This window comes from Micropterus salmoides, unplaced genomic scaffold (genome assembly GCF_014851395.1).
Source record: "Micropterus salmoides isolate LMB-PRFRI ecotype aquatic unplaced genomic scaffold, ASM1485139v1 Ms_hic_scaffold_5, whole genome shotgun sequence".
Taxonomy (NCBI): Eukaryota; Metazoa; Chordata; class Actinopteri; order Centrarchiformes; family Centrarchidae; genus Micropterus; species Micropterus salmoides.
In genome coordinates this window covers 39,329,991-39,345,331 of record NW_024044237.1, presented here as the reverse complement: position 1 = coordinate 39,345,331, position 15,341 = coordinate 39,329,991, and the positions used below count along the sequence as shown (strand labels likewise).

General features: G+C 42.8%; 1 pseudogene; it reads left to right on the top strand.

Annotated features, from left to right (window-relative positions):
* The first annotated feature begins 4,925 nt into the window (after window positions 1-4,925).
* LOC119889043 lies at window positions 4,926-10,482 on the top strand (annotated as a pseudogene).
* Window positions 10,483-15,341: the final 4,859 nt, after the last annotated feature.

Below are 15,341 nucleotides of genomic sequence, written 5' to 3'. Positions count from 1 at the left end.
AATAGTAAATTAACAACACGTTAACGTGCAGGCTGAACGCTCCGCTGCTGAAACACGTCAGTGTGAGTCGACGCCGGACAAAACCGCGACACAGCCGCTGTCTTTCCTCCAGTTTCGTGTTATCAGTCTTATGTTGATGCAAAGATTTGTACACTTTATTTAAATTAAACCCTAAAATCAGTGAATAATGGTGATTATCATTTTGGCCGTAATCGTGCAGCCCTGCAACAACATGTAGTTGCATTTTTTGGAGGGAGTGTTCGTTAACGTATAACTTGTGCTTCAGAGTCGTGGCGCCCTAATGGACGCCTGCGGGGTTTGTTTTTGTCTCACTTTCATTTCCTTTCTCTCTCTGTGTTCCAGGTTGGAGGAGAAGAGCTCATCATTTGGATCATTTATAACTCGAAGGACTAAAAGGAAGTTGTTTTTTTTGTTTTGTTTCACTGAGTAAAACCTGCACGAGAGAACGAGAGGCCTCCCGCTTCCTTCAGGAGCCCCGTCACCGAAAACAAACAACACCCACTTCCTGCGGTTCTGTGCGTTTTTTTTAGGAAGAACATTTCGACTTAAATATCAAACCCAGATTATTAATTCTAATAAACGCGCTCTAATAGGAACAGGGATCCCAGATGTTAAACGTGAAGCTTGAAATTTCTTCTTAAAACTACACAGTGTACCTTTAAATGCAAAGTTGTGTCCAGTACCTTGTTTATGACGAGTGTGTGAGCGAGTGAAAGAGTGTGTGAGTGCATGTTGGGGGTAAACCTTGTTTATGACGAGTGTGTGAGCGAGTGAAAGAGTGTGTGAGTGCATGTTGGGGGTAAATTAGTGTGCGTGGCGGGGTGAACTCCTCGGTCAGGAGGCGACAGAGTCTGGGAATTAAAAAAAAGCATCTCAACATTTTACACTTCCTGTCTGATGTCTGTTGATTCAAACGGTTGGTTTTCCTGATTTCTGAGCTTCACAGCAGAACGACAGACGCTGCGTTAGGATCCGCACTCCGTTTAAAGGAAGCAAACTAATTAGCAGCGGTGGATGAAGTATTCAGATCCATAACTTCAGTAAAACATATCAGACTCTAATAATACTGTTAAAAGTAAAAGGGATAGTTGGGGGGGGTTGAAGAACGGCACGGTGAAACACTGAAGATATTCTGATTAAAGTGTACACTAGGGATGCACCGAATGTTCGGCCCCTGAAATTAATCGGCCGAAAATAGCAAACAAAAAAGAGCGGTGTTTGGCCTAATGAGTCAAAAGGCCGAATTAAAATTTCCGAACAATTCAGTTGCCATGACGGCAGCGTGGAAGCATTTAAAATTGTTCTGCTGAACTGAACTGTCTCCGGCACATCCGCTCCATCTGTGGCTAACTTCTTAGAAAAGAACCGCTTTGAGTGTTTCTGTCTCTCCTCTGTGAGAAGGAGGTGAAACTAGCCCCGCCTACATTTGGAGTGCGCACGTATTCCAGCCTTTACGGTAAGTGAAGCGGCCCAGAGCGAGCTGACAGGCAGGTTAGAGACTTTATCCTGTCAGTTTGTCTCTTTAGTATGAAGAGAGGCTGTGAAGTCTTCATGTTACAACATTATTTATCAAACCGGGTCGGACTGGATGGATTTAGCGCGAGGAGGAAACACATGTGACAACGTCCGGTTTTCAAAATAAGGCGTCTGTACAGGATGGAAATAAGATTAACTTATTATATTCACAGAAAGTATAAAACATGTTACATGTGTCCATTAAAAGTAAACAGACTCATGTAATTTACTCTACTGGACAAACTCTAAATAAGATGAGGAACCTGAAAATGAGCAGAATATGACCTCTTTAAATCTGTATTTGGTTACATTCCACTACTGCTAATCAGTTTAACCAGACCAGCGACTCCCAACCTGTTCTGCTTGTGACAAGAGCTGCAACTATTAATCGATTAGTTGTCAATTAATAAATTAATCACCAGGTATTTTGATAATGGATTAATCACTGTAAGTCCTTTTTTTTGTTTGTTTTTTTATAAAGAAAAACATTAAAATTCTCTGATTCCAGCTTCTCAAATGTGATATTTGTAGTATCTTTCCTTCCCTGTGACTGTAAACTGAATAAATTTGGGTTGTGGACAAAACAAGACGTTTGATGACGTCACCTCGGGCTTTAGGAAACACTGATCCACATTTTTCTCTATTTTCTGGACCAAACAAATAATCGAGAAACTAATCGACAGATTAATCGATAATGAAAATAACTGTTATTTGCAGCCCTAGTTTCTATTCATATATTCAGTTTATTGTCACAGAGGAGCAAAGAATATTCACATTTGAGAAGCTGGAATCAGAGAATTTTAATGTTCATAATTTAAAAAAGGACTCGAAGTGATTAATTGATTATCAAAATAGTTGGCGATAATTTAATAGTTAACAATTATTCAATTGACTAATCATTGCAGCCCTAACCAGAGCTGGTTAGGTTGGTTTTAGAATATATTTTGGGCTGGAATACACATACTTGGCCAATAAAGCTGATTCGCTGCAACTAACAATTATTTTGTTGGGTTGTAGTTGTTGGGTCCAGACAACTGTGAAAAAAGTTGATCAGTGTTTCCCAAAGCAACGGCCTCAAATGTCTTCTTTTGTCCACAACTACAGCTGCAAACATTAGTTCATGAACCGTTTAGTTGGTCAAATTAATCGCCAACAATTTTGAAGCTTTTGAAGCTTTTTTAAAGAAAAACATCTAAATTCTCTGATTCCAGCTACTGAAATGTGAATATTTTCCTCCTCTGTGACAGTAAACTGAATAAATTTGGGTTGTGGACAAAAGAAGACATATGAGGACATCTCCTTTGGGAAACACTGATCGACATCTTTACCAGTCGATTAATTGAGACAATACCTGACATATTAATCCATAATGAAAATAATTATCAGTTGCAGCCCTACTTGTGACTCCTTTTAACATGAAGCAACGTCTCTTTCTTCCCCTCGTCACAGGCACTTCAGTGATTTCCTCCACAGATTCTTATATTTTTATCATATTGAAGGGAAATAAATCACAGATTAGAAGAAATGTTAAAAAAAACATTTAGTTTTTCAATGAAGCAGGAGAACCTGTTTTTTTTTTTTACCTCCACTGGAATTCACATAAATATGAAGAGGACATTTTACTGTGAACGTGTGCAAACCGTGATGAGCGGCTGAAAAATACTTAATGGTTTAGTTTCAAGGCGTCATATCTAAAAACTGACTTTAGAAACTCAAACCTGCTGCAGAGTTTAAAGTCCTAAAGATCAGTGACGTTTACTTGTTCATTTATAAAACCCTTAAATTGACATTAAAAATAATATTTATTGATGAAATTTGTTTATTACTGACTTTGTTTTATGTACAAACACAAAACTGTTTTTTCTAGTTAGTCTTCAGCAGAAACGACGTGACAGTTTTCTTTCTGCTAATATTCAGGGAAGTATAATTCACACAATATTTCTACAGCTCAATTCATTTTGATTTCTAAAAAAGGAATTCACTGACAGCAGCAGGATCATGAGTGTGAATTCTTGTGCCTCAGTTCATGTGTGACTCCAGACGTCACCGATGGGTCCTTCACCACCACAGAGCCTGACCTCTTCAGAAATGTTGGATTCTTTTTCAGGACTTCATTTTGCGCAGCTTCCTTCTTCAAATGTTTCTCAGCTCGATCGTTTAATGGATTCAATACCTCTTCCTGTATTTCACACTGTACTGGGAATAAAGCACCACAGTCTAACATGTACAAGCATTTTTCTGACTGTGTATAAATCAAAACAGCTAATTTCTTATTGTCACTTTAAAAAACAAAGACAGAGAACATCTGGAACATTAAAGCATCATAGTGAAAATTTATATTAAATCCTAACATGGCTCCACACGAACATGGCAGGAGGACGGGCGACAGTTGTGATGTGTGTGAGACAGCAAAATAAGTAATTAATATATAAAGACATGTATTAAAGTAACAAATACTTGTAGAATACTAATTGTACAGACACATTTATTGTTGTTATTAAATGAATCAACTCACTTCAAATGATGGACGAGACCTCGAGCTTTATGGAAGTGATATTTCCTTAATAAAATTAATAAGTTTGCCAACTTATTATTTTTATTAAGGAAATATCACCTACGATTTCTTTATTTTACTTTCATAGTACAGTATTATATCAGCCTGGCTTCTAGTTTATTTAAACGTTTGGTATAAGTGAAAAATCCTGTTGTGTGCTGACGAGATGTTTTATTGTCTCATCCTTATTTTTTATAAAAATTTTGATCTGTCATGAATATCTGCAAATATTGACACCAATTTGTTGAAAGTAATGGTGCTATATACATATTACCAGTTAAAAGTGTTGTAGTTCTTCTGTAAATCTAAGTAGTTCCAGTGAAAAACCTTCAATGGAACCAAAGTAAGCAGCAAACTGCCCGAGTTAAAAACAGTGAAAGTAACTCTAAAGTAACGCAAAAGTAGTGTAAAGCATTGCATTTCAGAGACACTAATATTGTAATATAACTAATTACTCTCAAATGACAGTAACTAGTAATCTATAATTTATTACTTTGGAAGTAACCTGCCCAACACTGAATTTAACACAACGACAGAAAGGAAAACAGCCAAAAATGCAGGATATCTCTGTATATTTGTTAAGTATAGCAGGTGCCTTTTTCCACAGTAAATCACAAAAAATAATGTTGCTGCAGAAAGTATGTGATGTTTGTTGCTGCACGACTTGTTCTCAATATTAATTATTTATTAATTCCAAATAAAATGATCAGAAACAAAGTTTTCTTCTGTGAAATTAACATTTCTTAAAAACTGAAGAGAACCTGCAGGAACCAAAAAGCGATGTCGGCTCTGGATTGGTCCGTCGTCCCTGACTTACGTCATCAGCGGATCGGCCACTCAGCGCCCGGGGGGCGGGGTGGCTGCGTGACGTAATCAAGGAAGTGTTTTGATACACCTGCCGGAGAGGAGCATGAAGAGAGGACGATCTGACAGGTAAACACGCTCCCTCTGACTCGTGTCTTCAGGCTTTAACATGTTCACGAGGAGCTGATGTCGCCGCTCTGACTGAAAAACGCAGATGTGAGCAGCTGCTGTCCTTTACGGAGCCGGAGTGTTAGCTAGCGTCTTTAGCGGCTAATGTTAGCATCTCCGTCAAGCTACCCGCCGTTAGCTGGAACACGACCGGAAATGGGGCGTTTTTCTCTTCAATATGAACATATAAAATCTGCCAGAATAACTTCAGAAGTTACATTATGTGTAAATAACTGTGTAATAAAAAGTGAATCGGCAGCTATAAGAAAAACATTTAAAAAAAATAATTAGTTGTTCCGAAGTGGTTTAGCTAACGTTTTATTTTGAAGTTCCTCACAGGAAGCGCGGTTAATGTTTTCGTTTGACGTTGGTCCGTTACGGTAACGTTTAATAAGAAAAACAAGCAAGTTTATCTGCTTAATCCGTATTTTACTAAAGTCTGTAACGTCAGGTACAGTTATTATCTTATGAGACTGAACTGTTAGTAAAATGTTTTTCTTTTTACATCAGCATGCAAAAAAAACAGACAAAACAAGGTGGGACAGAAAAAAAGGATGGGGGGGGGGGGGGGTCAGTAAACTAAAGTCTTACAATAGCATTGTTTATTTAACTAGTGTGTGCAGATGAAGATAAATCAAATTCCTTACACCAGTTTAACTTGCTCCAGAGGCGTGCGACCTCTGACATATATAGCAATTGTAAGTCGCTTTGGATAAAAGCGTCGGCTGAATGTAAGATCAAGATGTAGAGGTCACTATTCTACAGTAAAACCTCCAGACCGTCAGACCCACAACAGCAGACCATCACGACCGCTCAAAACAGACCCACACAATGTTGAACCAGAACCAAAGACACTGTCATACAATCCAGTCTGCATTATTATCTCTAATTTCAAGGTTCAACTTTTTTTTTTATCAAATAAATTCTTTTCTCTTGTGAAATGTAAAATGTTTTGCAATGAATTGTTGCTATAAATAAAAGTGAATACATTTTAAATAGCCCTCCTGGATTTGAACATTTACCTGGCCAGGTAAAACTCCTGAATTCCAGAGTGAAAACAAACATCATGCTGATGGTAGAAAGAATCACAAAGTAGCCAACTCAAAATGAAATAATAAATAAATGTGTATCTACAATAACTAATCCTCAGTGTTGGTTAAAAATGACATAAAATATGAAATGATATAGGTGATAATGAAATGACAGGGTGGGCTCTCAGCTTGCTAACATGTAGCTCATTTAGGAAAATAAATGCTAATTACGAAACTCTGAAGGCGGGAAAGTTAAGTGTATTAACATTAATACGTGTGATGCAGGCAGACGTTCAACTAAATGTCAAAGTTAGGAAATGGTACGGTCCATTTTAGGGGTGTCTGAAATCGTATTTTAAGTTTCTTGAATATGAGGCATGAGTATGGGAAATATATTGTAATCTATACAATTACAGGTAAGAAAGACCTCCCTGAACTATTGTTTTTGCCCCTTTTGGGGGGAGGCGAGGTCTTAATTAGGGGGGTCAAACCCCCCCAATCTCCCCCGTAATTCGAACCATGCCTACTTGGCTCTGGAGAACATCCAGGGCAATTTAATCTCCAAATGTTTTGCATCGGTTTGCAACGTTTTCGGATTGAACGACATCTTTCCTTGCAACGTTGTGCAACGGGTCAAGGGGGTAAGCCGGAGATCGGACAGTGAAGCCGACCAAAGCCTGCATGGAGGGATCCATGTGACACCCCGTCGCACAATCAGCGGGGTGGCTTCATCCAGTAATATACTGTCTATGGTTTCCTCCCAGTTGGTGGGCGTGTCCCAAGTGTTACCCAATCAACAAGTTTGTAAACACAACTGCGTTAAAAGGCAGGAAAATGCAGTGCGCTGCGTGCACAACAGGGTGTTGGGGGAACCACCACTTCCGTTGGGAAAAAAAACAACATTTTGCCATGTTTTGTCGGCGCTGAAATCGCCCCCCACTAATTACATGTTGTCCACCAGTATATGAAGTCTGGACGAATTGGAGAAAAAGTCGTTTTGCGATTTGATTATAATGGAACAAATGGTACTCTGAGTCTACTTGCATGATTATCGAGGAAAATGCACAAAATGCTGATGTTTTGAAATGTGTTTTTGAACAAAGTTAAACGATAAACAATATTTATAACAATAACTGGTAAAACGGAACTAAGAGAGCGAGGAGGCGGCGAGAAGGAGCAAATATTGGCGCACTGGCATCATCTGTCCACTGCAGAGACTCCATCCACAACCAGGAGGAGGAACCAGTGTGTCCGACTATGTTTTGAACAACAGCGGCGGGGAGGGGGGTTACGGTAGGTATTAAATCGCACACTTTTTGCGGTTATGTATCGCACACGACGACATCGCGATTAGATTAATTGTGCGGCCTTAATCCACAATGTGATCCAAATAAATCAAATGTTGATTGTGACGCATGACTTTTTTCCTGTTGCCAGTAGGTGGCGCTACGACTATAACTGAATATTGGCTTGTACATGTGTTCAGGGCGGGACTCTTATTAAACATGCAAAGTTTGGTGCAGATGTGAACATGTACACTGAAGTTACAACAACTTCCTGTTTCAAGGTGAATCACAGATTTTCGACGCCACGCCGCTGACACGCCCTCCGATGAAACATCAAAGCTAACACAACTTTTCATCGTCGATGCCTTTAGACTCAACAGCTCAACAGGAGGAGTTCGTTAAAGTACAGAACCTGTAAATGGCCAAAAGAGGAGCAAACGTAGCAAAAGGTCTTTGCTTTAAAACAAAAACGCAGTAGTGTGGAGGGGGCGGCGGCCCAAAGATTAGAGAAGCGAGCTTGTGACTGGGAGGTCGCCGGTTCAATCCCCGGACCGACAGGATAAAGTCTCGGTGTGCAGAAGGTTTTTATGGGATGGTTCGGACTCTCAGAACATTTACAGGAAGTTCAGTGGTTCCCGTGTAAACCGGGAAACAAACAAATGCACAGAGAGAAGAATTGAAATGAAGACACGATTATGAATCTCACAGCTCATCTTTTGAAACAGACGCTTAATTTTAGTTCTGATCAAACTGAAAAGTCTGAAAGTCGAGGCGTGAAAGCCGCCTGAAACACCAAACGTTCTTCCTCACTGAGGAAATGTTCGCTCTCATGCTCTCTCTCTGTCCCAGTAGAACCAGTAGAGATGTCCCAGTAGAGTCCTGCAGGCTGTGGTGCTGAGCGGAGCTTCAGGATGGAGATCCTGGTGGCCAAGCTGCTCGGCCTGCTGGGATTGTTCGGCCTCATGCTGGCCGGCGTCCTGGTCCCGGTGCGCCTCCTGCTGGTCGACTACGACAAGGCTCACAGATACAGGAGGGCGCTGTCGCTCTGCAACTCGTTCGGAGGAGGCGTTTTCCTGGCGACGTGCTTCAACGCTCTGCTGCCCGCCGTCAGAGACAAGGTAACGCACAAATTACAACTTCACGCCTGACACTTTGACTTTGTCGTGAGGAGGTACGAGCTGAACACAACAGGAAGCAACGACACATTCGGTGACGGTTATTTACAAAAGGATTGGATCCAGATCCAGAATCAGATCCTCGGTCTGTTTTCTCTCCTCAGGTGGCCGACGTGTTCCGGCAGCTGAAGATCAGCAGCGACTATCCTCTGGCCGAGACGATGATGATGCTCGGCTTCCTCACCGTGTTCGTGGAGCAGGCCGTCCTCACCTTCAGGAAGGAGAAACCGGCCTTCATCGACCTGGAGACCTTCAACGCCGGCGGCTCGAGGCCGGCAGCGACTCAGAGTACGACACGCCCTTCATCTCCTCTGCACGGGGCTCGCCGGCCGGCGGCGGTCGCCGATTGCACGGACACCAGCACGGGCACTTCAGCCCCGCCGAGCTGGCGGGGGCGGGGCCTCTGCGGCTGGCCAGCCTGGTCCTGGCTCTGTCGGCTCACTCGGTGTTTGAGGGCCTGGCGCTCGGCCTGCAGGAGGACGGAGGAAAGCTGGGCGGCCTCTTCCTGGGCGTGGCCGTGCACGAGACGCTGGCCGCCGTGGCGCTCGGGGTGAGCGTGGCCAAGGCGTCCCTTGCATGAAGGACGCCGCAAAGCTGGGCGTCACGGTCAGCCTGATGATCCCGCTGGGGATGGTGGTGGGGATGGGCATCGAGTCGGCTCAGACGCTGGCTGGCGCTGTGGTGTCGGTGGTGCTGCAGGGATTCGCCGCCGGCACCTTCCTGTTCGTCACCTTTTTTGAGATTCTGTCCCGAGAGCTGGACGACAAACAGGACCGGCTGCTCAAAGTGCTCTTCCTCATCCTCGGCTACGCGGCGCTGGCCGCGCTCGTCTTCATCAAGTGGTGACAGACAGGAAGTGCACGGACGCACACAGCCAAACCAAAGGAAACGCACAACTCCGCGAAGATTTCAGCTGAGAGGCGGAAACACCTGCAGCAGCTGGATCAACTATTTTTTTTATTCAGATTTAAACAAAAATAACACATGAAAGTTAACAAAACCACCGACACGCTAGATTATTGTCGGTACCTGCGCTCACAGGAAGTGTGGACACGTCTGCGGTCAGGGAACTGGAGGCGAACGAGTTCCAGGAAGGAGCTGAAAGAGTTGAATGACAGCAGCTCTGACTAGTGATAAAAATAAATAAATAAATCTAAAACACACACACACACTGTAAAGAAGAGTTTTCAAAGTCTGAGACGTCCCCTCAGACAAACCTTGGAAAAAGGCGTCCTCTTACTTTTCAGTTTGCTTCCTGAAGCAGGTTTTAGTTTCTGACTCTGGGAAAGTATCTTCTGCATCTCTTTTAACCAAATCGCACACATTCAGGCTGGTCTGTGTGATCTCCTTTTCATAACTAATATTCACGTCCGTTCACTGAGCCCGCCTCCCACTTTGAAAACCTGCTGCAGAGGATAAAGGCCATTTTATACATCTGCGCTGAATCTACGTCGTAGCCCGATGAGAACCTCCACCGAGATGTAACTACACGTCGCGGCTACGCAGACAGCAAACTGTGATTGGTCAGCTTGGCAGCATTGTATTTCCTTTTGAGTCCACAGGAAGTGCTGCGTGCTCTGAAGCCAGTTTTACTAGCAGCCAAACCAGCGGCGGGAACACGGTGGTTAAATACTTTAGAGCGTCGACGACGTAACGCAACGCAGACGCTAACACAAGTATAAATGCTCACGACGAAGTATAAACGGGCTCTGAAAGAAGTATGTTTCAGTTTCATTCATTAATAAAAAGATCTGAAGCAACACGTTACTGCTGAGAGAACATGTAGGTTAGACTGCACTCTGCAGGAATAATGGATTATATATAATCCTGCTAAATATCGGTCAATCACTGATTATCAATTAGAAAAGAACGGCATGAAACGGTGGCAGAGCTGCAGAGTTATGTATATTATATAATATTATTGATGCATTTGTTTTTAGCATCACTTTAATGTTGCAGCTGGTAAACGTGGAGCTAATTTATATACTGCTGGGTAGTTTAATTATAATACATAGTTTCATACTAATTATATTTTGTGTTAATCTTAAATCAGTGAATATAGCCGTCAGGTAATGTAGTGAAAAGTGTTTCCCTCTCAGATGTGGTGGAATAGAAGTAGAAGTACCTCACAGTTGAGTAAATGTACTTTCCACAGCTGCAAAGTTTAATATATTAGGTGTGAAGTTAGTCTGTACTATAAACACCGGAGCCTTTAAAGACAGTCGGGATATATCAGTGTCTGCACCTAAACCATTGTGATGTTTTGTATTTTTAAAGGTTTGGCCCATCTCCTCATTTCTCCTGTGCTAGTTGACGTGAGATTATTGTCATGCTTGGTATTTAAGACCATGTTGATTATTTATTTGTTGCGAGCGGCTGCAGACGCAGAGCGACGTGATGTCCTCACGCTGCTGAAACCTCTGGCTCCTCTTCGTTCACCAGCTCGTCTCTACCTGGAAATGTTAGGTTAGGTTTTTGTTGTTGTTGACTCGATCCCTGGGCCTTGTTGTTCATGGGCTAAAAGACCTGTTTATTTTCAGCAGTTAAAGGGTTGATTTATTTTTTTTTTTTTATGTTGACGTTATCTTGAGAAACAGCGCGCTCTTATTTTGAAAGAAAGGCAAAATGAGTAGAAACCTTGATCAGCTTTCATATGATTGGCTGAGTGCTGATCATGTGATTGGTAGGTGTGTTGGGAGCGTTCTTTTTTCCTGCCAGTGTTTCGACACTCGGTTAGGATTAGCCAATCAGGGGCGAGTTCGATCTCAAAACGTTTTGCAACGTTCCCCAACGGGCTTCGAGTTATGTTTCTTGTGTTTGGCGGGCGTGTCACAGGTGTTACCCAATCGGCTGCGACAAGTTCGTAAACACAACAGCGTTAAAAAGGCAGGAAAATGCAGCGCGCATGCGTTCACAACAGGGTGTTCGAGGCACCACGTTTCCGTTGAAAAATACGTTTTGTCGGCGCCGAACTCGCCCCCGTTGTTGAAACTTTAGCAGGACATAAATAACGTGTCTTAGGAGCCCTCCCAGCATGCACTGGGGCAACAGAGCCTGCATTCTTACTGCTGTTATTGTGATAAACGTTTGCTCTCCATGATGTTTCCAAACTTTGATTTCTGTGTTAGATTCATATTGACGAGGTGATGTTGGAGCGTGATTGGTGGAGGTTTCATGATCATAAACCTGCTGTGAAAATAAAAACTTAATTAAAACATATTTAATATCTTTTGATTCTCAATGTCAATTTAAATATTCTGGCTGTCTCTCAACAGTCAGAAGCTTTTTAGTTCATGTGTTTTCAGTTCCTCAGACTATTTTGTCGTGTCTTTGATCAGGTAACTCCTTCTTTATGAAACGTGTCATCATCTCAAAGATAATTAAATCAACACTGTTATTATAAATCTAACACATTTGTGTCCGTCCATGAGTTCGTGTCTCAGTTGTTGTTCCACAAATAACGACGAGAACCCTGTTGTTCTGACTCGTGTTCCTCCCTCAGAGGCCGCCGCTCTGCCGTGGCGTTCATCCTGACAGAGTTGGACCTCTCGGAGACGAGTCGAGCAGAACTCTCAGCTCTGTAGCTCCAGCTACAAAACTTTCCCCACAGTTTTCACCCGAGGCAGCTGAAAGTTGGCATGGAGGTCAAGTAAGTTTGTGTGTGAACATGTGTGTTTGAGGTTCTGCCACTTGGCTAAAAGGAGGCGTGGTAATGGCGGTGGCCTTCAGTGAAAAGGTGCACGTAACAACTTGCACACGTTTTTATGGAAAGATTGGTCATCAGACAGACCGCTTGTAAACACACCGTGTGCCTAAGCAAAAGTCCGTTTTAGTTTAAAAATAAAGAAATACAGACGAAGAATTGCACCGGATTTAATTTTGCATGGACCAATCACGAGCTGGGACTGTTACTGAATGGTGGCGGCGGAAAACAGACTGGGAGTAAATATGGTGACATGCACAGTACAAGTGTGGGCTGTAAGTGTTGTTTGCACGGTACAAAATATTTTAATGAAAATACCAAATCAAAAACTCCGTCAGCAGCATCGTGTTTCTGCTTTGCACGACTTATGAGACCCAATCAGAGAGCCGAGCGTGAGCGTCATCGTTTCTAAAGTCCTCCGTTCTTACCCGTTTTCACTAAAACGCTACCTGGAGTTTTAAAATGAAAAACGGGGTCGGCAGCGTTTTCAAACTTCTCCGTTTTAGGTCTTTGTTTTCACCGTTTAGTCTGGACGGGAGGCGCAGACGCAGCAAAAGCTCTCTGCTTTAAAACGAAAACGCGGTAGTGTGGACGGGGCCTAAGAAACAGGAAGTAGTCCAAGGATAAAATAAGAAAAGGCAAATAACTTGTTTTACAGAGACGTGAAATTCAAAACAAAAACCTACACGTGAAGTACACATATGACACAATAACATAAACATGCAGACAAAAGGACGAGACAGAAGACGAGACAGCGAGAAGGCCACGAAGATTCAGTAGTACTGTGTTGAATGTTTCCTCTGAAGCAGCATTAACTCGAGCTCTTAAAAGCTTCCACATCTGAAAAGGAAAGGGTCTCCTGGTCCTAACAGAGGGAGTGAGGTGCAAAACCTGCAGTTTGGAAAGAATTAAGGTCAGCTGATTAACTGATCATACCGCAAAAACAAAAAGCTGTCAGGTTTTAAACGGGAACAGATTCATACAGTTCAAAGGAAAGTTAAAGTCAAATAAAATCAGGAAAGGCTCTCTGATAAAAGTCTGTTCTAGGAAGGGAGTTAAAGGCGTTCACTGACTCAGCCGACCTGACTTCCTCAGGCAGGATGTTCCAAGGCCTCGCGGCCCCGATTGCAAACGGTCCCCTTTAGTTTTCAGTCGGAACTGTGGTTCCGACAGCTGACCTCTGCCCGAGGATCTCGGAGTACGTGCCGGTGCATCCGCTAATAAAACGTCAGATGGAGCAGGGGGAGAGGCCGTGAAGAGCTTTAAAGGTAATCAGTAACATTTTAAAATCTACTCTGAATCATCCTGGGAGCCCGTGTGATGAAGCCGAAACAGAAGTGATCACGTTTCTTGGTTCTGGGTCTGCAGCCTGGCAGCTGAGTCGATGAATAGATTTATGGTTCAAGCACGTTAAAAAAGGCACTGAGGTAATCCAGGCGTGTAAGATGCTCTCAGTGTCTTTAAAAGGTCGATGATAAAACCTTTATAAAAGATATACGATGCGCGGCTCCAAACTTAAAGTAGCTCTGCTCCATGAAATCCAGCTCTCCCGCTTTCTTTCTGTTTACCTTTTTATGATTGTCAGACTGTTTTCTGCAGCGAAGCAGAGGGAGTTTCATATTATAACCCTGTCATTATAGGACCATTAAATGTACCTTGAAGCCTTGAAACGGGCCTGATATGATCCACTTGGGAACCGGCAGGATTTGTTTTTGTGCCGGGACCCAAAGACCAGGATCTGAGTTCAGCTGGAGGAAATCTTTCCCTTAAGCTGAACTTAACAGAAAAAATGAAGACACAGAACCTCCTTTGTCCACACGTGAAACCAGGATGTACCAGGACTGAGCACAGGGCGGCCTCAGTGCTGGGACGCTTGTAATAAAAGATAACGTGGAAAAAATCTACAGTTTTATGGGAGGGAGGAATCCAGACCAGGTTGGTTTATCAGCAGAATCACATGAGCAGTAAATCAGTCGGCAGATAAAAACACAGACTGCAGTAAAACTCTGTTGGAATTACTTTGAGAGGGCTGGAAGACAAAGTAATGGGATAAAACCGGTTAAAACGGTCTTGTTGCGGGTGAGGGATGTCACGGTAAGAGGTATTGTGGGTAATAGAGGCTCTAATTGACTCCACTTTAACAGTAACATAAGCAAATAACAGTTCACAGTCCCTTTCAGACGGGGCACAGGGAGGAGGATCCTCCGCCTTAAATAAAGAAGTCTTTAATTATAACCAGATAATAAACCCTGTCATGTACTGTACATGTTTTTCCCATCTTTGCTTCCCTGCACTCTTTTCCAGCTGTGAATATTTAGTCATTTATCTGCTTCCTCACTCCTTCCTCATCTGCAGGTGGAGGAGGAGCCACAATATTTTACTCTTAATAATCTTAATTTTAAGATAAAGCGCAGTCACGCTGTGAGCATACTGTAGATTATTTTCTTGATTAATCGATAGTCGTTAGGCCCAATGTGACGTCCACAGATGACTTCTTGTATCCTCAACCCGGAGATGATCAGTTTACTGTCACAGAGGAGGAAAGAAACCAGAAAATATTCATGTTTACGAAGCCGGAATCACATAATTTGGACGTTTTTTTTTAAAAAAGGGCAAAACTGTTGGTCAGTAATTTTGAAGTTGACATCTAATCGATTAGTCAACGTATTGCAGCTCCAGTGGACTGCTGAATTTAAAAACAGCGCTGGTGTCTTACTGGAAACGACCACTAGGAGTCGCTAAAACACAGAACTGTTGAGATCCTCCACAGAGGAGCTAAGTTTGGACATTTTGTGAATTAACTCGTCAGTTTGAGGAAAACCAGTTCAGGTGTATCCGACTGCAGTTCTGTGTCGGGCTCTGATTGGTTCATCACGGCTGCTTCTTCACCGCTCAGACCTGACCCCGGCGTGACGCCAGCCTCGAACAGCACTGAGTGGATTAGTGCTGATGCACCAGAGTTTGATTGTGTTTTGACACACTTTAAAGACGACTCTGACAAATCCTACCGTCATCGGGATCTGGGAATGGCTGCGTTTAGGTCGGCTGTAATGTGATCAATAAGATCTCCGTGCAGGTCGGCTG